Below are 23,951 nucleotides of genomic sequence, written 5' to 3'. Positions count from 1 at the left end.
GCCTTGCTTGTGGACATCTCATAAGAATCTGGTTGGCCACTGTGAGGACTTAATACTGAGCTCAGTGGGTCTTTGGCCTGATCCAGCATGGCTCTTCTTTTGTATTTAATGTGTTGTATGTACTGTTCGCATTTATGGTGTGCATGCATGTATGCGTTTCAAAGCTAACTGTCTTGTGAGGGCAGTGTGCCCTGCATGGTGGGCCAGAAAAGCATTTAAAAAATAAAACCAAGAGTAATGCATACTTCCTTCTCAAACTTTAAAAAGAGCAGCTTGTGAACCAATCAAAAACTGGAATGCCTCAATGTACAGTGTGCTGTGTATTGGCTAGCAATCAGCAAGGTGTACAAGAGAATTGCTGGGCTTGGCAACAGGCCACCTAGGCCTGTCAAACACGTCTGTCTGCATTTTCTCTGAAATTTCCCCTTTTAGCATGCGCGTATGTCTGAGCCCTGGATGCTGAAGGCAGTGAAGGGAAAACAAATAAGAAAATGAAGTGAAGGGAATTGTGTTTTCCTAAAAAGGGTGGGAGCTCAGATGGATGGGTCAAGAGAGATGGTCACAGGAACATAGGAAGCCGCCTTTATACTGAATCAGACCGTTGGTCCATCTAGCTCAGTATTGTCTACACTGACTGGCAGTGGCTCTCCAGGATTTCAGACTCGTTTCTCTCCCAGCCCTACCTGGAAATGCCAGGGACTGAACCGGGGACCTTTTTCCTGCAAAACCAATGCTCTACCATGGAGCTATGGCCCGTCTTCTCAGTGGCTGCATCCAAATTGTGCAACACCTTGGCCCAGGAAGCATGGTTGACGCATTCCCCCACTGTTCTTTTCGGCAACCTTTCATTTTAAGGCAGATGATGTTTTTATGATTTTTTTTAAAACTGCTGACCATGTATTTCCACAAGAAGGGTGGGATACAAATGGGATACAAATGCACTAGCAAAAGTAATAAAGTAAAAGTGCTTTAAGCCCACACAACTTTGGGAAAGAAAAATACGTATCTCCCAAATGCTGTCAGTGTGGGAAAGGACAATAGTTCATTACCAATTGCTGTCAACAAAGAAAGGACCATAACTACATGTTTTTCATACAAAAATGTTATTTACAAATTTAACAATTTTGTATTGTTTAACAATTCTGGGCTTCTGCTGGGAGGAAGGGAGGGATATAAATCAAATAATAAATAAATTAATAATAAATAAATAACAGTGAAAGGGGGAAAACAAAACAAAAGCAAATAATGAAATGAAATAAAATAAAATAAATAAATATACTAAAGGTATAAAAATAAAGAATTAGAAATAGTATATGAATCCTAATAATAATAATAAACCATCATCAGTTTACATTACAGATACCATAACCATCAGTACATGCATCTTGAATTAAACAAATAAATTAACATAAGTCCTCCAGATGTCCAAACTGGTATCCACTCAGAATTGATGTGTATACCATAGAATCATAGAATAGCAGAGTTGGAAGGGCATTATAAGGCCATCAAGTCCAACCCCCTTTGCAGGAATCCAAATCAAAGCATTCCCAACAGATGGCTGTCCAGCTGCCTCTTGAATGCCTCCATATGAAATATGTTTTAATGTAGCCAGGCCAGTGAGGTCCTCCATCCATTGTGTAATAGATGGTGGGTATTTATCCTTCCATGATCAAAGTATAAGTCTCTTAATAACCATAAAAGCTCACAGAATCCACTTTTGTTGTCCTCCTTTTAATCCCCATACAATCCAAATATAATTCAAAAGTGCATGAACATGGACCATGGACTTGGTGCACCATGATTTGACTTGGTATAAGGCAGATTCCTATTTAGGTACAATGATAGAGCTAGACTGTAGTATATACTGTAGAGCGCATCTTGCTTACTCTGGAACATACTAAGCAATGTGAGAGCTTCCCCAAAGTTTCATTCATTCAGTTTATTGTACGGTCATAGACCCGTTATACAAATAAGAAAATAAGAAAAGTAAAACAGGCAAGATAAAAAGGGATAAACAAGTAGGTACGTCTAGCACAAGAAAATCAACACGAAATATTAGAAATGTATTTACTGCATAAAAATTGGGCCACATGGAGAAATTTAGCAACCCCAAGCGATATTGATTTGTCTGTGCTGGATAAAAGGAACTTCAGTTTGTCCAAGGTTGTACCTCCAAGCAAATTCATGATCAAGGGATTTAGGAACTTGGTGCGTTCAGTGGAGTAAAGAGGACAAATAAAAAGAACATGAAACAGAGATTCAATTTCATTAAGTTGTCAGGGGCAGAGACGATTAGCATGTGGGATGCCCCGAAAGCGGCCTTCAAGAAGGGCTGATGCTAAGCAGTTAAATCTAGCCCTGGTAAAAACTAATCTGTAGCGCGACAGATCTAAAAATTCAAGATACGGGGCAGGAAGGGGGGAAAATAACCTCAATCCAGAGTGGAGGGGGGAACAGGTTTTAACGGCATTGGCTATGTCACACTGAAGATCTATGTCCTTTAGGCGCCTGTTAATGGTCATTTTGGCAGTGCCAAAATCGAGTGTGGCTAAAAACTCCATAGAGAGGCCAAGAGAAGAAAGTTTGTGCTGAACCACTTTGGCCCAGGAACTGCTGAAGCGGTCAATCTGCATGGCATTAAGATATCCCAGAGCAGGATCAGCGAATGCTATCTTGGACCAGAAACACAATGTTTGCGACCAAGAAAGGCATTCTAAAGAGGAGAGCCCGGCCTCGAGTCTTAAGACTGCATTAGGGACACAACGGGGCACTCCAAAAATGGAGCGGAGGAAATTGGAAAGAACAGCCTCAATTTTGGGGCAGAAATTTGCGATCCAAATTGGGCTTCCGTAGAGGAGCTGGGGGGCAATTTTAGCGGAGAAAACTCTGGTGGCAGCAGGTATAAATTGCCCGCCTTTAGCAAAAAAATAGCGGAGTAGCGCTTTAGCCAAGAACTTGGCCGTGGGTACAGAGGAGCCTAGGTGGGGGGTCCAGGAGAGTGAATAGTAGAACATTATCCCCAAATACTTATACTCCCTGACTTGGGAAATCCTCTGACCATTAATTCGCCAGTCTGAAATAGAAGGCCGAGAAGAAAAAACCAAGATTTTAGTTTTTGAAAAATTAATGGTCAAGAAATTTTCACCACAATAGGCCATGTAAGCGCGAAAGAGCCGTCTAGATAGAGACAGAAGAGCCGTGTCGTTGGCGTAAAGTAGCAGAGGACAGGCATGGTCTGCTATTTTGGGAGGGTGAAAAATGGCAGAGTGACAGAATGAACTAAGGTCATTTAGATAAAGATTAAAGAGGGTAGGGGCCAATATGCAGCCCTGCCTCACCCCTCTGGTAACTGGAATAGAGTTGGTAAGGGAGCCATCTGTTCCACACCGAACCCGTATAGTGGAAGGTTGGTAAAGTTTAAAAATAAGGAAAAGGAGTCTTTTGTCAATGGTGGTTTGCAGAAGCTTTGCCCAGAGCCTGACTCTAGGAATTGAGTCAAAGGCCGATTTAAGATCGATAAAGGCTACATAAAGACCATTCCCTAGGGGGCCGGTATACTTTTCCGCAAGGTGGTTTAACAGGGCACAATGGTCGAGGGTGGATCTGGACTTTCTAAAACCAGTCTGTTCAGGGCCTAAGATATTCTCCTCCTCAATCCAGGTGGTAAGTCTACCGTTAAGGTACCTAGCATATAGTTTCCCAACGGTAGAGAGCAGACTGATAGGTCTAAAATTCTGAGGGTTATCCTGAGGTCCCTTTTTATAGATGGGAATCACAATAGCATCGAGCCAGGAAGCGGGGATAAAACCAGAATTGTTTATCCACGTAAAAAGGTTGGAGAGGAGGGGGGCCCACCATGCTGGTTGTGACTTCAAAAGGTCAGGAGGGATGGCATCAGGGCCGGGCGCTTTACCAGCCTTCAGGCCTTTAATAAGAGAAATAATCTCATTCTGCGAGACAGGGGGCCAAAGAGGAAGGTCCAGGAAGTCAAAGCTGTCTAACCTATTGAAAGAAAAGGATGTGGGCTCCTTGAACAAATCGGAAAAGTGTTTTTCCCAAACTTGGGAAGGAATATGGCAAGCAACCAGATTCGAAGAGGACAGGGCATCCGTGACCAGAGCCCAGAAGAGCTTAGAATCATTAAGTTTAGAGGCGTTAATTAGCACCTTCCACCCGGCGAGAGTAGCTTGTCTCTTTTTAGAGACCAAAAGGGATTTGTAAAAGCGCTTGGCAGCGTAATATTCCGTCGGCAGATAGTTGGAATTATTGCTTCTGTAGGTGAGATAGATCCTCCTCAAATTTTTCTTAGCAGCGACGCACTCATTGTCAAACCAGAGGGTGGGGCGAAAGGAGCTGCGAGGCTTTGGATGGCGAGAATTAAATTTTAAGAAGGGGTCCAGGGCAAGGGCCAAGGTGGAATAGGCAGCTAATTTGGATTGGGAATCAGTAGCATTCATAATGCGTTCTTTATGAGCAAGGGCCAAAGGGGATTCTAAGAAGGCAGCTATCCTAGCTGAAATGTCCGAAGACCATTTAATCCTTCTATGTCTAGGGGAGAAGGAATTGTGGGTATAAATGATGTTGGGTTTTAGATGGACAGACTCCAGAGGTGAGATTGTCAACATTAATGGGAGATGGTCGCTGTCCAATCTATTACCCACTGCAAAATAGGCAATAAAATTGAGTAAAAAGGGAGAAACCAAAACATAATCGACCACACTACTGCCCCGCCCCGAGATGAAGGTGAATTCAGCGCAGCTGTCAAACCTGTGGTGTCCATTCAGAATCGTCAAGTTAAAACAGTCCGCCAAGAGCAGCAGGTGAGTGCCACCATAATTCACCTTTTGGTCTTTAGATGACCAATCGTGGGGGGACGTTATGTTAGTAAGATCTATGGCTTCCCAAAGATTGGAAGAAAAAAGGCTGGAGAAGTTGGGGCCTATCCTAGCATTGAAATCGCCCATAATGATAAGAGGTATGTGGGGATGGCAGGACTCAATATCAAGAATATAGCTCTCCAAGGTCTCCCAGGCCGAAGAGACATTCCTCCTGGCCGAAAAGTGGGGAATATAAACATTAATCAAAAGGAGGGATAGGGCACTGGATTCTAGCAAGGCGGCCATAGCCATATTGCCGCAAGAGGGAAGCTTGGATAGTGAAACGGCCAGGGAAGTTGCGAAAAGGATAGCAAGGCCAGCCCTAGGTCTGCCTTTGCCCCTGGGGGAGGCAGCTGGGAGATCATAGAAGAGAAGCCATCAAGGATAATTGTATCGATTGCCCAGGTTTCCTGTAAAAAAATCACATCGAAATTAGCCAGGAGGGATAACACATCCGGCAAGTTGTGCTTGGAGGCCCAGCCAGCAATATTCCATGATAGAAGGTTAAGCGGAGCATTAAAACTTTCAAGGTTGGGCAGGGGGGCTGGGGAGGAGGACGGAGAGGAGGTAGGTCGGGAGAGCAAACTATAAGTTGTCAGTGGATCACCTCGGGGTGGGGGGGTGGGGAATGAGGCAGGAATGGCATGGGGACCATGTGGGGGAAGGGAATTCAAATTGCCCAAATTATCGGAAAAAGGTAAGGCGGGCGTGGCAAAAGGCACCCCTGAAGTCCATAAGGTGTTCAAGAGACCAGGTAGGGTTTGGAGAGGTGGCTGGAGGTTCGGAACCCGATCTGCCACTCCAACCTCAGGGAAGTAGTTAGAGTTAGAGTCAGTCTCAGATGTACACGGATCCACCGTTGGTTTTCCCTCTCTGAAAATGCTTAATAAGTGGTCCTTAAGGCGTTCAAGTCTCAGCAAGATGTCTAATTGGTCCTGGGGGGGTAATGTGGCAAAGGAGCGGGACACCACAATCTCATCACCATTGAGGGAGCTCTTGAGAGTACTAGTAGAGTGGTTGACATCTAAGGTCCTGTCCACGGGGCTCACCTGTAAAGGAGGTGAGGAGGAAGGGCCAGATGCAGACGAGGGCCCTGTCAATACTTGAGCATTTGCGATTGACTGATTACAGGCCCTCCTGTCCTGCCACATGCCGGAAAGAAATCGATCGTAACGGGGGCAGGATGGCTTAGGACTGGGGGGCGTGGTTCTGATTGCTCTCGGAGTGTCGGCCAGAGGGACTATTAACGACCTGGGGAGAGATACATTTAAAAAATAGCGGTGCAGCAAAATGCCGAACTTTTGTAACTTCTCCCTCGCATTGTAAATCCAATTGGCAATAGTCGCTGAATGGAGAGTAGCGATTAATCTCCAAGTGCGTGAATAAGAGGTCAGTTTAACCAGATGATTAATATAACTCACATGTTGTTTGGCAGAAAGGGCATGGCTGAAACAGGAGTCCAAGAAGGGAATACTCAGGTAGGAGGACCAATTGGCAGAATCCCTCTGATGGCATATGACAACGAGTTTTCTAGGTTGCAGTACTAAATTCCAGGGAGAAGCACCCTGGAGAGTTACTGGAGAGGGTGTGGAGGGGATGGGTTTTAGCCTTGGCGGGTGAATGGAAAGAGTTTCCGCCTGCCTGGCATAGCTGTGATGTAAGAATGGAGGATTCTTGGTAGGCTGGGAGGAGCTCGTCCTAGTTGGTTCAGACTTGGAGGGATGTCTTGTGGAGGTAGATGCTGTAACGGAGTCCTTCTCCACACAGGCAGCCCAGGGGCTTATAGATTGGTAGTCAGACCTGCTGTTTTCCATGGGGGAGTCCTTCTGAGAAGAGGTTTTCTTATGAGCTGTACCATGATGATGCAAGGTTGTCGAAGAGGAGTTAGAAAGGGAGTCCAAAAGGTTAAATAAAGGCTTGAAATTCCTGCCTGGGTTAAATTTGACATTCTTGATATTCTTAGATTTTTTTTACTCCTGTGGAGGCCTTCTTGTGAGGTCTGGAAGCTCTGGGGATCCTCCTGGGAGCCGGCTTGGTGGAGCTTGAGCAAATGATTGAACTGGCTGGCAGACCTGACTCGCTGGGCTTATTACGGAAAAGCAGACCCGTAGCCTGGACCAATGTGGTCAATAAGCTGTTGGTTTCAGCAATGTACACTTTAATCAGGGTCAATTCCTCCAGCATTAAGTCGTCTCTAGCCAGCAAGGGGGGGGCGTAGGTCTGAAGCATTCTGAGGAGAAGGCGTCCCACACATGGGTTGTGTTATCAAAGATGGAGCTGAAAATTCCTGCGACTCATGCGGAGAGTCAAGGGTTAACAGTTCAGTGGGGATGTCACCCCCTGGTGGGATAGAAGAGCAATTGAAACCAGCATCCAACAGTTCCTCTGCCAGGTTTTTAGAATATGAGAGTTCACTCACCAGCTGTTTTGGGAGTCGGCAGTCTAAGGACCATTCGAGCGTCTCTCCTCCCAAAGAGTTTTGCTTGGGGGGAAAGTACTGTGTAATCATAGATTGTTGACAGCTTGGAAGATTCTCCTCCCCCACACGCAAGCCCAGTTCTCTGCATTTCTGCCTCGTGAAAACCATTTTGACCCCCCGAAACTCGGTTGCCAAGCAGGGAGGTGGAGCAGGGTGTAGAAAAGAAACAAACAGCCTAGCCAAAACGGGTAGATAAAGCACTATTAATGTGCTTGCACGCTGCTATTCTGGTAAGGAACAGTTCGAAGACAAATGCATAAACAAACGCTGCTACTGCCGTTCCTCAGGGCAGTTCGGACACAGACAGTTGGCAGAAACTCCAGCGTCTTATCTTAATAATGAATATTAAACCTCCAAGAAATGTAGGAGGCTGTAATATATTCTGGCAAGACAGCCGAAGAGTGATAAAATGCAGAAAAATAAAACAAAAGGTCGGCGGTAGTAAAACTAGGTCAAAAAGAAAAAAGACAGGAGAAAGCTGCCCAACCGGAAGTCCCCCAAAGTTTCAAACTTAAGAAGAAGAGTAATTCTTGATACTTAGCTGCTCAACAAATTACAGGGTTTTTTATTCACAGAATTCTTTTTTGTTTCTGCTTGGAAAAAGCACCAGAGCAGATTGCAATCTCCTCTCATTTATGCCTTAATCATATTTACTTCATTTTTGAAATGAGCATTCTGTTTCTTTTTCACATTTCACAGAATTAACCAAAAGCATTTGACAGTTGGATACTTGATAGAGTGTGAGCTACTTATGTGATCAAATATTCAAAGCCCTAACACAGTTGTCTGTTAGGTTTGGTTAACACACACGCGTGCGCACACACTCACACACACACACACACACACACACACAGAGAGAGAGAGAGAGAGAAGAACATAACCACTAGATCTCCTGACATTAAATGTACAAACTGACTCCAGCAAAAAGCATTGTGTTTGAAGGGATAAGAGGCAAACAAATAATAGCTGTGGAGTTTTACCTGTGATAATCCATTCAGACATGCAAGTTATTACTTCATGTTTCAATCATTGAGAGAGTGAGTGATTTAAGTTCAGTGTGATGGTTTGGATATATAAAGCCTATACAGCTTGGGACCAAGACCTGAAAGAACATCTCACCTCTTGTATACCCAGTCAATCAATGTGCTCTGCAGGTGAGGGCCTCTTGCAGATACCATCTCATCAGGAGGTCTGTTCCACAAAATATAATATAAATCTTTTGAGGTTTACTTAAAGCCAAGGAAAGTGAATATGGCTAAGTGGATAGAAAAGAGTGAACAGCTGAAGGGGTTAAGAACATATGAGTATTAAGTGTATAGAAAAGGAAGTATGATTATTTTAAGTTAGCTAAGTTACTTTGAACAATTCTGTTTTATGGGATTTCAGCATTTAAGGAAGAGCATTCTCTTCTGCCCCACCTGCAGTCTAAAGCAGAAGGGTCTGTTTGTGAGAAAAAGACCATTCAGCATGGATACCTTTCCAAGAAATTGAAACAACAACAGAAGCAGCAGCAGCAGCAGCAACAACAACAATATTGGCTGCATCTCCTCCATACAGATGCTGAAGGCATCTAGCTTGAGCAAGGAACCCTACTTTAGCATGGGTCGAGGGAGCCAGAATTTCAATTTTATCTTCTCATATCATCAGTCTCCACAGTAAATATTTGAATGTCTGCAGTAACAGCTGCAAGAGTCGCAACCCAATCCTTCCTATGCTCACTGCAATTAGTTCTGCACCTGGTCTTCAGTGACTCATTTGAAGAACCCAAAGTGCACTCAGTCCCATCAAAATATGAATAGATGTGGCAACCAGGTATATTTCTCAGGGGAACAGACAGTGAATTATGCCTTGCTTCCAGGTTCCTGCTTTCTCTCTCTCTCTCTCTCTCTCTCCCTCCCCCCTTCTATCTATCTATCTATCTATCCATCCATCCATCCATCCATCCATCCATCCATCCATCCATCCATCCATCCATCCATCCATCCATCCATCCATCCATCCATCCATCCATCCATACATACATACATACATACATACATACATACAGAGAGAGAGAGAGAGAGACAGAAACAGAGAGAAAGAGAGAAATTCCAAAGTGAAAGAATACTGAAGCAAACAACAGATTTTGCAGGGGTGGGGGTGGGGAAGAGAGCTACCATTTGACATTGTGGGAAAGTGTTTGAGGTGAATCCATTCCAACATCTCTTGCTTTTCACAAAATGTTCTTTCTCTCCCAAGAGTTTTGCCTTAAAGTACCAAACTTTACAGAAACAAGAACATGCCTTTTTTTATCTCCCACTCCACTGCATTGTAAAGTCCTCAAAATGATCTCATTTTTTCCCCTAGTGAGTTCAAGGGCAGTGAGAGGTGAAACATGGAAAAGCAGGTCAAGTTCCATTAAAGAATATTACACAGAAACAGAAAGGGAATTTTTCTCTTTCACTCCAGAAAATCCTTGCAGCCCTTAATAGCAAGATGCTACAAGTTTAGCCTTTGGATCTCAATGAATTCTCAAAGGTCACATGAAGCTGCCTTATAGACCTAGATCAAGGGTTGGGAACCTTATAGACCTAGATCAAGGGTTGGCAGCCCTTCACACCTCTCTATCTGGCCCCTGGAGCTCTCTGCAGACCCCTCCCCAGGTCATGCCCCTTGCTCTGCATCCTCTCTTTTTTTTTGGCCTGTGTAAGATTTGTTCTTTAAATGCCTTTTGCTTGGCCAGATAGAGATGTTATGTGTGTGTGTATGCAGACACCACTGATTTCTGCATGGCTGGAATATAGCAAAATCTACAAAGGTAAGAGTCACCCCTGTTGTTCTGCCCACTTTTGCCTCCATCCCCAACCACATTTTGCCTAGAATGATGCCCATGAGGGAATGCAGCCCTTGGGCTGTGAACAGGCATAGACAATTAGGCCATCTGGCCAAGTATCCTGACAACAGTAGCTCTCCAAGACCTCAAGTAGTTCTGGGTGGAAAATTGTTTTTGTTTTGCTTTTTCCTGTCATTCAGTGGGTTCCTTGGGGTAAACTGAAGCCTTCCCCAAATAATGGGAGGTGAGTGGAATTGGGAGCAAGGAGAGGATACCTTGAACATATGCTGTGGCCATGGTTCCCCCTTTAAAGCACAAATCCCACACCATTCACAGCAGTGCAAGCTCCTGTATGGCTGTTTCCTCCCTTCAGACTTCCTAGAATGGCTGTAATGCAGTGCAGTGGGACATTGCTCTACTTAGAAGACACTCCAAGAACTGTGTCTGCTGATTTTCCTCCAGCTACACTTTCTGTAGTGGCTTCGAAGCAATGCAGCATGATGTTGTGTCACTCTTAAACCATTCCAGGAAGTGCAGCCAGAGGGAAGAAGTCAGACCCATTTCCTGGAGTGGCTTCAGAACAGTTTGATGTCCCATTGTATCACCTCACCTGGAAGCCATTCTAGAAAGTGCAGGTGGAAGGAACAGGCATGGGGGGGTTGCGTGGTTGGGAGTGGTGTGGGATTCCTGTTTTAAAGGAAGAAAAAAACACCAAACCCATGGGTGCTCACCTTACATTTAGTGACGGCCCCCTCCCCTCACTGAAGATTTTGGAGACAACCCCCCCCAATAAAAATCATGAGAATATCATGCTCCATTTTTCATCTGGATGTGACATTTTAATGAAAATAACAGGAAGAGTCTGGGCACTAACCTCAAGTATTGAGGTGCCTTATCCAGCCTTTTGACCTGAGCCCCTATTAAGTGGAGATGAAGAACCTGGAAATAGGGATAGAAGAATCTCTTGATTTTGGTTCTGTCAGTTTCTCCTTTTTCCAGTTTTAAATTTGGTTCTCCAGATTTCTTCAGCAATTTCAGTATTTTTCTTTTGAAAAAAATCCTCCTAAAAATTTGTCAGCATTTTAATGTGAATTTCTCCTAATAATCACATTTTCTAGGCAGTTTCGACTAATGTACACATTTTGCAAGCAATTTCTACTAATCTAATACACTTTTGTATGCTATTTTCACAAGTATATTTATTTGTATGCACATTTTCCCCAATACATGCATTTCTCTAAACACTGGTTGGCTGGAGAACTGCTGGGTAAGTGCAAATTTTGAAGGATAGCTATGTTTCTGTTCTGATATTGTTCTGGAATGTGCAAACACAATAGATTTGGGCTTGAAGGGAAAACTGAATCCAATTTCTCCCCCCTACCTGGGAACTTTTGTTGGCAAAGCATGTGCTCTGTAGGGATGAGCAGATCTGCAATCCATGTCACTTTCACATGTGTTCACCTTTAACTCTGTTTTTTTCTGCATTAACATATCTGGAGCAATACAAAAGTTGGACTGCTCTCTATAGCAATGAGGAATAGTATAACCAACAGTACATCTTGAATGGATACCCTGACTCACATGTACCTGTCCCCACAAGGGGATGATGATGATTAACTACTACTACTACTACTGAAAATTGAAATGGACTGCCTTCAAGTCGATTCCGACTTATGGCGACCCTACGAATAGGGTTTTCATGGCAAGCGGTATTCAGAGGTGGTTTTACCATTGCCTTCCTCTGAGGTTGAGAGGCAGTGACTGGCCCAAGGCCACCCAGTGAGCTTCATGGCTGTGTGGGGATTCGAACCCTGGTCTCCCAGGTCATAGCCCAGCATCTTAACCACTACACCACACAGGCTGTCACTACTACTATTATAACTTAATTAAATTTATGTCCCTCTCTTCCTCCCAAAGGAGCCTAGGGTAGCAAGCACAATTAGAACAAAACATTAAAGCATTCTAAAAATAATTGAAGACATTCTAAAATCAGCTACAGTTAAAAAAAAACCCTCTATAAACAGTTGCAGATAAAAACATTATTCCATCCAATGCCAGGGTTGCCAGGAACAGTCTCCTTCAGCCATCAAATGCCTGGGTAAAGAGGAATGTTTTCAATTCCTCCCAAAAGTCAATAATGATGGACACAGATGCACCTCATCCAGGCAGAGTTAAAACTGATTAGGTCAAGCTTATGGATGAGCAAAGCTGTTGGGGTTGGGGTCATCTCAGTTGGCTATCCATGCCAATTCCTATGGGCATTTCAACTGGAAGCTAATTATAGCTACTCCCTATAATGCGCCATTTATCTTGCCATTCAGGACTGGGTTACCTGAGATACTGGGTGCTCCTGTATAGACCTGCAAGATCTCTTGGATCATTTCTGAGAAATGTAGCACCCTAACATATAGACTATCACAAGGCTATGATCCAAATATGGTCATTTTCTGCCATTGCCACTGCACAGTGGAAAGTTGTTTCCTCTACCGTATGTTGCTTCAGAAATCTTGTAAAGACATAGGATTGTATTCAGCTGAGTCCTATTCAGAGAAAACCCACTGAAATTAATAAATCTCAGTTAATCATGTACATTAACTTCAATGGGTCTATTTTCAGTAGGACTAGCATTGTATACCACCCTTTTTTTTTTTTTGCTCAGGCTTTAATACATACTTAAGATTGGACACTGTTATTACCGACTTCCTGTTTTTATCTTGTATTATAATACTGTTTTCTTGGTTTTTGGATCTCTTGGCTTTTGGATCTCTTGAGATGCTGGAGCAAGCATGACTTGTTGCATCTCTGCCTTAGTTAGCCAGAACTAGGGATCTTTCCTAACATGTATTTCCTTCAACAAATGCCAACATTGTTGTTTTCTTAAAGCCAGAGTCTCAGAGTGATTCTATCCAAAGCAAACTGTGCTCTTCCAACAGGGATTCTAATACAGTTCAGGTTCTGCCAGCATTCAACTCCAATGCTAACAGAATGTGAGGCTTTGTGAAGTTGTAAATAAGCACATAGGAATCTCAGCCTGACAGGGTTATTTAAAGCCTACCACCCCAATCCCCAGGAGGGGGGGGGAACAGGAGAGCAAATTATGAAACCTGGTCACCATTCATTTTGAGAAAGCCCTTTGCATGCATAAGATAAGCAGTGCCATGATCAGCAAGTGATCTGGCAGGAACGGCACTAACATTATTGTTCTATTAGTGGGGTTAACTATCCTTTGCTTTAATAAACAGAGTCAGCCGCAAGTAAAAATGGTAATGTTCCATCAGTGTGGTGTTCATAAGGCCATTCAGGTTTATGACACTTTAAACTGCACATTTCACATAAAAAAATAGCTGTGATATTAGAACAAGTGTCCATTAAAGATTAATATTTAAGCATAGGGTTTTGCCATTTAGCAACCTGTGAAATGGTGAGAAGAATTTCTATCATATAAATATAAAGGCATTCGTTCACAGGAATGGTATTAAAGTTCAGGACATTGGAGCATCCATATCAGTTTTTGGGCCACCCTCAGATGCACCCTCATGGACAGTTTAATTTCCCAACATTTGCGGTTGCCTTCTGCATCCATAGTCTTTCCTTGATGACCACAACATCAAGACTCCCATGTGTCCCATGTATCCCATGTGGGATAAAGCTCAATGTCTTTATTAGTTAGCCAAGGACAATCTGTTACACAAATAACAACAACAAGAATAACAATAATAATAAATAGCTCAAAGCATAATACAAGCAAAACAGCACATCTGATCTTCCAAAGCTATAGCAATGCTAAGAAACAATAGCATATCACAAAAAAGTGAAATGCTGCATGTATTTATAATTTAACTTGAAACATTAACCCAAAGTTAGAAACCACCTGTTCTTTCCTCCCCACTTCCATTGTTCTGAATCATGCTCCCAGCCAAGCATAGGGGATTCATCCTATTACTTTTTAATACACAAAACTGCAACTAGAAAGCTAGTTAGATGAAATATGATCCTATGGTCTGGCCTGGCAACAGAAGGACCAGTATGTCCTCCTCTCTCCAATCCATTTTGTCCCCCAGCCACTTGACCACAATTTTCTCTTCTCCTTGAAAACGTGTCTAAAAGGAAAGGGGGTAAGAACAAAAACGACCTTTTTTATTTATTTATTTATTTATTTATTTATATCCCACCCTTCTTCCCTTTAATAGCGCACTCAGGGCGGCTTACAATAAAATCAAACACATACATAATAACATAGTACACAGTAAAGATCACAAAAACATTAAAATACAATTAAAATACAATTAAAATATATACACACATATATACATATATATATATATATACATTTAGGGGAGTCCTCAACGGCAGAACAGGCGGAGGATAACAATGTGTATGTTACAACATTTATGAAGGCGGATGAAGGCTGCAGCAGATAAAATACTTCCAATCGTCGTGGTATCCCATGCCATTGGATCAAAGCCTTTTTCTGTCAAGATTGTGTGTTGATCGTCGTGCGCTGGTCTCCCCACATAAAACAAATTCACGCACAGGCGTCTTCCAAGCAAATCCATCTGCAAACCTATGTCCTCCCTGTGGGAGGCTGTGTGGATCCAGAATTGGCCTCCATAGTCACTTACGGACCCACTGTTAAAGACCTTATCTTGGGAGATAATCTTACTCGGCCACGAGTGATCGCCGATGAATGAATGAATGACTGAAGGGACTAAAGAGGTAAAATGAAAATAGAAGGCTAAAATCAGTTCAGGCTCTAACTTCAGTCCCAAAAGGCTCTCTGGAACAAGATGATTTTCAGAAGTCTCCAGAAAACCATCAGGGAGGGAGCAGAATGGGCTTCTTGGTGTAGGGTATTCCAAAGCTTGGGGGGCACAGCTGAAAAGGCTCTCTCCCGCGTGCCTGTCAGTCTTTCATTCCATGCATGCAGAGGAGACCAGAGGCAGATGATCTTAAATCCTGGGTAGGTACATATGGGCGTAAGCATTTCTTCTTTACACTGATACACTGGGACAATATATATATAAGATGCTGTGCTATCTGGTTGTAATATCAAAAAGAAAATGGACAACACAGTTTACACATTTTAAAATGTAATAAAAGCACTTTACCCATAGCTATGCTGCCAGCAAAACTGTATCCAAAGAATAACTGATGCCTGATTGTGCCAGCTTCAACCTCTCATGGACCAGTATACCACTGTGTCTCTATCTTTCTCATCTTAGTATTTATTTTTAGCACAGTGTAGTTTAGCTGCCGTTATTCTAACTTTAACACTGTTAAATATTTATGCACCCAATCATTGTTACACAAATGGCACTCTTTTATCGTCCCAAACAGACCAATTTGCAAGGGGGTAGGGAGGGAGTAATAATAATAATAATAATAATAATAATAATAATAATACAATTTAATTTATGTGTCGCCTATCTGGCCGATGGCCACTCTAGGTGACGTACATACAATAAATATGGCAAAAAACAATACAAAAATACAGTGAAATGATATAAATTATAAGAACAAACAATACATAATAGGAGGCATTTAAACAGAAGAATATTAAGCCTCCCCAAAAATCCTGAAAGCCTGTTGAAAAAGGTCTTTAAGGCCTTGCGGAACATATTCAGGGAAGAAATGTGCCAAAGATCTTGTGGGAGGGAGTTCCAGAGAGTGGGGGCCGCCACTGAAAAGGCCCCCTCTCTAGTGCCCGCCAACCTAGCTGCTTTGGTTGGCGGGACTGAGAGAAGGCCTTGTGTGGCCGATCTTGTCAGGCGGCATGATTGGTGGCGTTGTAGGCGCTCCTTTAGATAAACTGGGCTGACACCGTGTAGGGATTTAAAGGTTAATACCAACACCTTGAATTGGGCCCGGAAAACAACTGGAAGCCAGTGTAGATCGAACAACACTGGCATGATGTGGTCCCGGCGAGGACTGTTTGTGAGTAATCGAGCCGCCGCATTTTGAATAAGTTGTAGTTTCTGGACCGTTTTCAAGGGTAACCCCACGTAGAGCACATTACAGTAATCTAATCGAGAGTAAGAGATGGAAACCAGCCCATGAAGAAACTGGTTGCTAATATGTCCTACTATTGTGTCTTAATTCCCAGGAAAATCAATTTTTTTAATTTGTTGGCAACTGCAATCTCAGTTTGGTGTAGTTATGATTTAGAAAAGCAACTGTTTACAGTGCCTCCATCTTTTCCCCATCCCTCTGATGTCTCCCCTGTGTGGAATTTTAGATTGCAAACACTTTGAGGCAGAGACCTCTCTTCTGGGATCTCCACCCTCTAGAAAGACCTGCACACATTAATTGATTATAGAACTACTGTATAAATAGCTATCTACCTCTTTCCTTCCCATCCACTCACCACAGCCCCTTAGGCTGCAGCGCTATATACCAGAGGGCACAAACATGATGACCTCCAGGTATTGCTGGACTCCAGTTCCCATCAGCCCTAGCTACCATGTCCAATGATTAGGGACAATGGGAGTTGCAGTCCAGCAATATCTGGAGTCTACCATGTTGGCTACCTCTGTCATACACACTAGATATGAGCTGAGATTTCTCAGATTGTTGTTGCTTCCCCCCCCGAGACTTATCCCCCCCAGGACAAATAATAACACTTTGCAGAATTTCTCTCAATTATTCTGTGCCATTTCCCCACCACTCTAGGTATAGGCCATTGTGCAGGACGCATTAGGGTGACCAGGCTGCCTACATAGTAGTAGTAGTAGTAGTAGTAGTAGTAGTTGCTCGTGATGCTATCTTGTGGAGAAAGAAAGAAAGGAAGGAAGGAAGGAAGGAAGGAAGGAAGGAAGGAAGGAAGGAAGGAAGGAAGGAAGGAAGGAGCTGTGCTACTTCCTCTACTAATAGTGAGACCCACTCCTGGGTTGTTGGAGAATTTCTCTTTGCCCCTGAAGAATTTTGTGAAATGGTCCCCTCTGTTTCTGTACCCACAGATAAAGTGGATAATTCCCAGGCTATGGTCTGAAGGCACATGAGACCACCACCTTACTGAAGGTAAGCAAGCCTGGGTCTGGACAGTGCCTGAATGGGAGACCACTTGGGAACCACATTTTTGACACCTTGGATTCTACAATGAAAGAAAAGCAGAATATAAATGTAACAAATAAATAAATACTTCTGATATGAGTCTAATATAGTATTCCATGAAAGTCCTATTGAACTCAATCAGGATTACATCTGAGTCGACATGTAGAGGATTGCAGTGTTCATCTCTATGCTTATCCTGAGCCCTGTGGAGAACTCTTGGCAAGACAGATCTGAGGAGGAGGAGGTCTGGGATCCAGGGGAGGAGCCCAGTAGTCCAGGAGTGATGGATGAGGATGTCAGGAAGGGGCCAAATGAGCTGCCTGTCAATGACCTCCCCAAAGTGCTGGCCAATGAGGATGAAGGGGTTGAGTTGTCAATCCAACCCCTTATCCTGCCTTCAGTGGTCATTTTCTTTCCCAGTCATCCTCCTGTTACCAACCTGCCTCAAGCTCAGGAGAGGGTGCCAAGGGATGAGCTGGCTGAGTCATCTTCACTTTTGTTGCCAAGGATGCATTAGAGACTGTACAGGCACAAACAGACTGAGCCCGTTAACCAGACTATTTGTAGGAGTGTTTACTTGCTTGCTCAGTCCTAAGCCAAAAGACAAGTCTTCAAAAGTAGTAAAGCCTGCCCCATCCTTCAAACGGGAGATTCAGGGGATGGGCCAAGTGTTGCAACAAGGTTATGGTTTGTGTAGCCATGCCAAGTAGTGCCTTGCTGTGATCTGAACTCTGTGGGATCAATAATCTGACCTGTTTCAATTGTGTGCTAGCCTGTTGATTAAAGCCATTGGCAATAACCCAGCCAAGAGACCCTAGTCTGGATCTGTTGATGAGAGCCAGGTCAACACTAGCCTAGAAACAGGCACTGCCAAATATGCACCCTCCTCCATTCTCAGCCTTCCCATGTGCCATCATAAATCACTCTCTGGTATCAATTTTGTTTAAATAAGTCTCAGGGCTCACACAAATCAAGCCCTTTCCTTACCCATCTCCATGTAAACTAACAAGTGAAACTGCCCCTTCTACCAACTTACCATCAAGTGGAATAATATCAATTTCATCTGGCAACTTTGTGTTCCTTCTCCCTCCTGCAGATGTCCATAACTCTGTAATCCCTAATTATAAATGGCCTCGGTGCAGAGCATTCTGAAACGACAGAGCATAAAAAAGATATAAAGAATCAAGCCAGTTTTATATTTTTTATATGGTCCCAGGCTATGATCTGAAGGCAAATGAGGCCAGCAGCCTGCTGAAGCTAAGCAGGGTCAGGTCTGGTCAGTGCCTGGATGGGAGACTGCCTGGGAACCATATGTCAGCTGCCTTGGGTTTCTGTCATGAAAAGAAAGGTGGGGTATAAATGAAATAAATAAATAATATTTCTTTCTTTCAGGATCAAAGCAATGGTGATGGTCAGCGATAAAGGGAAGAAACTGATTAAGAGGCTCATGGGGGGATGTAAACAAATACCTACTGTACCAATCACTGGTTACTCTTTCATACTAAATTGACAATATTCGCTTGTCTGGAATGCTAAAGGGGCCTGTCATTGGTAGTTCTTTTTGGGTTATGTGTGTGTGTGTGTGTGTTTAAATGCCTGTGTTGCCTTTTCTTTGAGCTAATGCAGCATGAATGGCTAAGAGAAAACCAATTTGTTCTGTCAAAATTCACTTATTGTGCACAGTGGGTGTTCCTACACTTGGCAGATTTATCTCTTATATTAAAACTAAAAGCAATGCCACTGCCTATTGAACGACTTATCTTTGACATTTACGGTTCCTACTTGAGCAGCTCAGAAGGATGCCAGCTTCTTTTTAGCAGTTTGACGACAGGCAATAACTAAACACTAACAATCCCAAAGCTCCTTAGGCACTGGGGAGGGCACCATGGTGTTAATCAACAAAATAGCAAAGGGAGAGCAGTTGCGGACATTTGTCCAATGGGCAGATTTAGAAATTAGAGTGTTTTTTCTCTTCCCTCCCACATTACCACTTTCTTTAGCCCCAGTACACCTCGCGCAGGGAAGAGAAGAAAAAATAAGCATCCCAAGGACAAATATTTGCCTAGTAAGAAAAGATGACAACAATACTGTTAAAAAAAAACTCAGCTCACAGCAAAAGAATAAGAAAGTTTAAGCTAGAAATACAGAAAAGGAGCGAGGAGAAGAAAAAGCAAAGATCATCCTGAGCAAATCCTAGGGAGTTCTTTCGAGGTTTGTTGTTGTCAATGTATCCCCTTTCTTTTACAAAAGGGGGGAGCAGCTGCAATGCTCAGGAAGAAAAATGCTATGAACATGTCATCCAGCTCTCACTTTCAAAGTGGTAAATAGGTAGAGCATCATTCTGTAGCTCACCACACCTTCTCTTTATATATATATATATATATATATATACCAACAATAACATTCAGGCCCAGAGACACTCTAGGGATATTAAGATTTTGATTGCTGCTGAGCCACTTAAAAGGTGTTTCTGTGAGCACCCCCATTCCTGAATTGTCCTTCTAATGCAGTTTTTTTAAAAGGAACTCATGTCCTTCACTGCCACTTGGTAAATGTGGGGAGGAAAACAAAGCAACGTGGATATTGGAGAGAGGAGAAAGCAAGGAGATGGAGGAGGGATAAAATGGGGAGAGGGAAAAACAATATTGTTCTGTCACCCCCTTACATTTGGTGGGGGCAGAGGTGGCAGATGTTCTTTTATGATAAAGTCAGATAAGCAATAAGGTTTGACACCAGCTGTGCTAATCACCAGCCCTGCTCCACGAGCTAGAGGGAGCCCCAGGTGACAAAGCGTCAAGGCGAGTTAAGCAGCAGAGCGAGTTTGGCAGCAGGGCAAGGAGGCCAGGGTCCCCACTCTGCCCGTCTGTTCCCTGACCTCAACTAAACCGCAGTCTCCAACCCATTGACCTAATAAACCTTAAACAAAACTATGCAGGTAAGAAGCCAGCAGGTGTGTGGGGGCTTTCCAGTGTTTTGCACTGCCTGCAGCATGTACGACTATCTGCCTGTTGGACAGAAGTCATGGGTATGCTCTCGGTGCAATGAGCTGCTGGCTCTCCGGGAATGACTTCATTTCCTTGAGGCCAAGGTGGCGGACCTGGAAAAGCTGAGAGAGGCAGAGAGGTGTGTGGAGGAGGCCTTCAGGGACGTTATAGCTGTGTCCCACTCCAACGATGATAGCTCTCCTGCTATCATGGACAACGATGGTCTCGGGGAAGGAGAGCATCCAGCTGAGGAAGAGGGAAACGATCCCTTAGAAGGGACCCATTCCTTGGGGGATGAGCAGCTATCCTCTCGTGCCAAGGATATATCTCCAGGGGGTGGAGGGATCCTTGTAGTGGGTGATTCGATCATTAGGAACATAGACAGTGGGGTGTGTGATGGGCGTGTAGACCGCAAGGTGTTTTGCCTGCCTGGTGTGAAGGTTGCGGATATCGCCCGTCGTTTAGATAGTTTGGTAGACAGTGCTGGGAAGGAGTCAGTGGTCGTGGTGCACGTTGGCACCAACGACATGGGGAAATGCAGCCGTGAGGTCCTGGAAGCAAAATTTAGGTTGCTAGGTAGGATGCTGAAAGCCAGGACCTCCAAGGTGGCTTTCTCTGAAATGCTACCGGTTCCACGCGCAGGACCAGCCAGACAGGCCCAGCTTCGCAGTCTCAATGCGTGGATGAGACGATGGTGTCGGGTGGAAGGGTTTGGATTTGTTAGGCACTGGGGAACATTTTGGGACAAGCCGGGCCTGTACAAAAGGGACGGGCTCCACTTGAACCAGAATGGAACCAGACTGCTGGCACTTAAAATTAAAAAGGTAGCAGAGCAGCTTTTAAACTGACTGAGGGGGGAAACCCGACAGGAGCTGAGAAAGGTCCGGTTTGGAATAAACCTCCCCCCTGGGATAAAAACCAAAGAAATGATGAAATTTTAAAAGGGGTAGGCCTAGAAGTAGGCATTGTGAGAGCAGGGGCACAGGATATAAATTCAGAAGAGCAAAATTACCACAGGCCTAAACACAAGTGCCAAAGACACTTGAAGAGAGACACTGCTTACAAGTGCCTGTATGCTAATGCTAGGAGCCTGCAAACCAAGATGGGAGAACTGGAGTGCTTGGTCTTAGAGGAGAGCATTGATATAGTGAGCATAACGGAGACCTGGTGGAATGGAGAAAACCAGTGGGATACGGTTATCCCTGGATATAAACTATATCGGAAGGACAGAGAAGGACGTATTGGTGGCGGAGTCGCTCTATACGTGAAAGAAGGCATTGAATCCAGCAAGCTCGAAACCCCAAAAGAGGCAGACTCCTCCACAGAATCGTTGTGGGTGGTGATACCATGCCCCAGGAGGGACTTAATACTGGGAACGATCTATCGTCCCCCTGATCAAAATGCTCAGGGAGACCTTGAGATGAGATATGAAATTGAGGAAGCATCCAAACTAGGAAATGTGGTAGTAATGGGTGACTTCAACTACCCGGACATAGACTGGCTGCATATGTGTTCCAGTCATGACAAAGAAGCAAAGTTTCTAGATATTCTAAATGACTATTCCCTAGACCAGTTGGTCATGGAACCGACCAGAGGGATGGCAACCCTGGACTTAATCCTCAGTGGGGACCGGGACCTGGTGCAAGATGTAAGTGTTGTTGAACCGATTGGGAGCAGTGACCACAGTGCTATTAAATTAAACATACATGTAACTGGCCAATTGCCAAGAAAATCCAACACGGTCACATTTGACTTCAAAAGAGGAAACTTCACAAAAATGAGGGGATTGGTAAAAAGAAAGCTGAAAAACAAAGTCCAGAGGGTCACATCACTCGAAAATGCTTGGAAGTTGTTTAAAAACACTATATTAGAAGCTCAACTGGAGTGCATACCGCAGATCAGAAAAGGTACCGCCAGGGCCAAGAAGATGCCAGCATGGTTAACGAGCAAAGTCAAGGAAGCTCTAAGAGGCAAAAAGTCTTCCTTAAAAAAATGGAAGTCTTGTCCGAATGAAGAAAATAAAAAAGAACACAAACTCTGGCAAAAGAAATGCAAGAAGACAATAAGGGATGCTAAAAAAGAATTTGAGGAGCACATTGCTAAGAACATAAAAACCAACAACAAAAAATTCTATAAATACATTCAAAGCAGGAGACCATCTAGGGAGACAATTGGACCCTTGGATGATAAGGGAGTCAAAGGTGTACTAAAGAATGATAAGGAGATTGTAGAGAAGCTAAATGAATTCTTTGCATCTGTCTTCACAGTGGAAGATATAGGGCAGATCCCTGAACCTGAACTAACATTTGCAGGAAGGGATTCTGAGGAACTGAGACAAATAGTGGTAACGAGAGAGGAAGTTCTAAGCTTAATGGACAATATAAAAACTGACAAATCACCGGGCCCGGATGGCATCCACCCGAGAGTTCTCAAAGAACTCAAATGTGAAATTGCTGATCTGCTAACTAAAATATGTAACTTGTCCCTTGGGTCCTCCTCTGTGCCTGAGGACTGGAAAGTGGCAAATGTAACGCCAATCTTCAAAAAAGGATCCAGAGGGGATCCCGGAAATTACAGGCCAGTTAGCTTAACTTCTGTCCCTGGAAAACTGGTAGAAAGTATTATTAAAGCTAGATTAACTAAGCACATAGAAGAACAAGCCTTGCTGAAGCAGAGCCAGCATGGCTTCTGCAAGGGAAAGTCCTGTCTCAGTAACCTATTAGAATTCTTTGAGAGTGTCAACAAGCATATAGATAGAGGTGATCCAGTGGACATAGTGTACTTAGACTTTCAAAAAGTGTTTGACAAGGTACCTCACCAAAGGCTTCTGAGGAAGCTTAGCAGTCATGGAATAAGAGGAGAGGTCCTCTTGTGGATAAGAAATTGGTTAAGAAGCAGAAAGCAGAGAGTAGGAATAAACGGACAGTTCTCCCAATGGAGGGCTGTAGAAAGTGGAGTCCCTCAAGGATCGGTATTGGGACCTGTACTTTTCAACCTGTTCATTAATGACCTAGAATTAGGAGTGAGCAGTGAAGTGGCCAAGTTTGCTGATGACACTAAATTGTTCAGGGTTGTTAAAACAAAAAGGGATTGCGAAGAGCTCCAAAAAGACCTCTCCAAACTGAGTGAATGGGCAGAAAAATGGCAAATGCAATTCAATATAAACAAGTGTAAAATTATGCATATTGGAGCAAAAAATCTTAATTTCACATATACGCTCATGGGGTCTGAACTGGCGGTGACCGACCAGGAGAGAGACCTCGGGGTTGTAGTGGACAGCACGATGAAAATGTCGACCCAGTGTGCGGCAGCTGTGAAAAAGGCAAATTCCATGCTAGCGATAATTAGGAAAGGTATTGAAAATAAAACAGCCGATATCATAATGCCGTTGTATAAATCTATGGTGCGGCCGCATTTGGAATACTGTGTACAGTTCTGGTCGCCTCATCTCAGAAAGGATATTATAGAGTTGGAAAAGGTTCAGAAGAGGGCAACCAGAATGATCAAGGGGATGGAGCGACTCCCTTACGAGGAAAGGTTGCAGCATTTGGGGCTTTTTAGTTTAGAGAAAAGGCGGGTCAGAGGAGACATGATAGAAGTGTATAAAATGATGCATGGCATTGAGAAAGTGGATAGAGAAAAGTTCTTCTCCCTCTCTCATAATACTAGAACTCGTGGACATTCAAAGAAGCTGAATGTTGGAAGATTCAGGACAGACAAAAGGAAGTACTTCTTTACTCAGCGCATAG

At 43.6% G+C, this 23,951-nt stretch overlaps 1 long non-coding RNA gene across 1 annotated transcript in view; it reads left to right on the top strand.

Moving 5' to 3' along the window:
- Positions 1–18,958, top strand: part of LOC133371293 (uncharacterized) — a 29,261-nt gene extending 10,303 nt beyond the window's left edge. The window contains exons 2-3 of the long non-coding RNA XR_009759298.1: positions 17,125–17,185; positions 18,611–18,958. This is a non-coding gene — a long non-coding RNA (uncharacterized LOC133371293). The remainder of the gene's footprint in view (positions 1–17,124; positions 17,186–18,610) is intronic.
- The last annotated feature ends 4,993 nt before the right edge of the window (positions 18,959–23,951 follow it).

Source organism: Rhineura floridana, chromosome 16 (assembly GCF_030035675.1).
Source record: "Rhineura floridana isolate rRhiFlo1 chromosome 16, rRhiFlo1.hap2, whole genome shotgun sequence".
NCBI classification, from domain to species: domain Eukaryota; kingdom Metazoa; phylum Chordata; class Lepidosauria; order Squamata; family Rhineuridae; genus Rhineura; species Rhineura floridana.
Note: the sequence above shows the minus strand (reverse complement) of the source record. Positions and strands in the feature narration are given on the sequence as shown.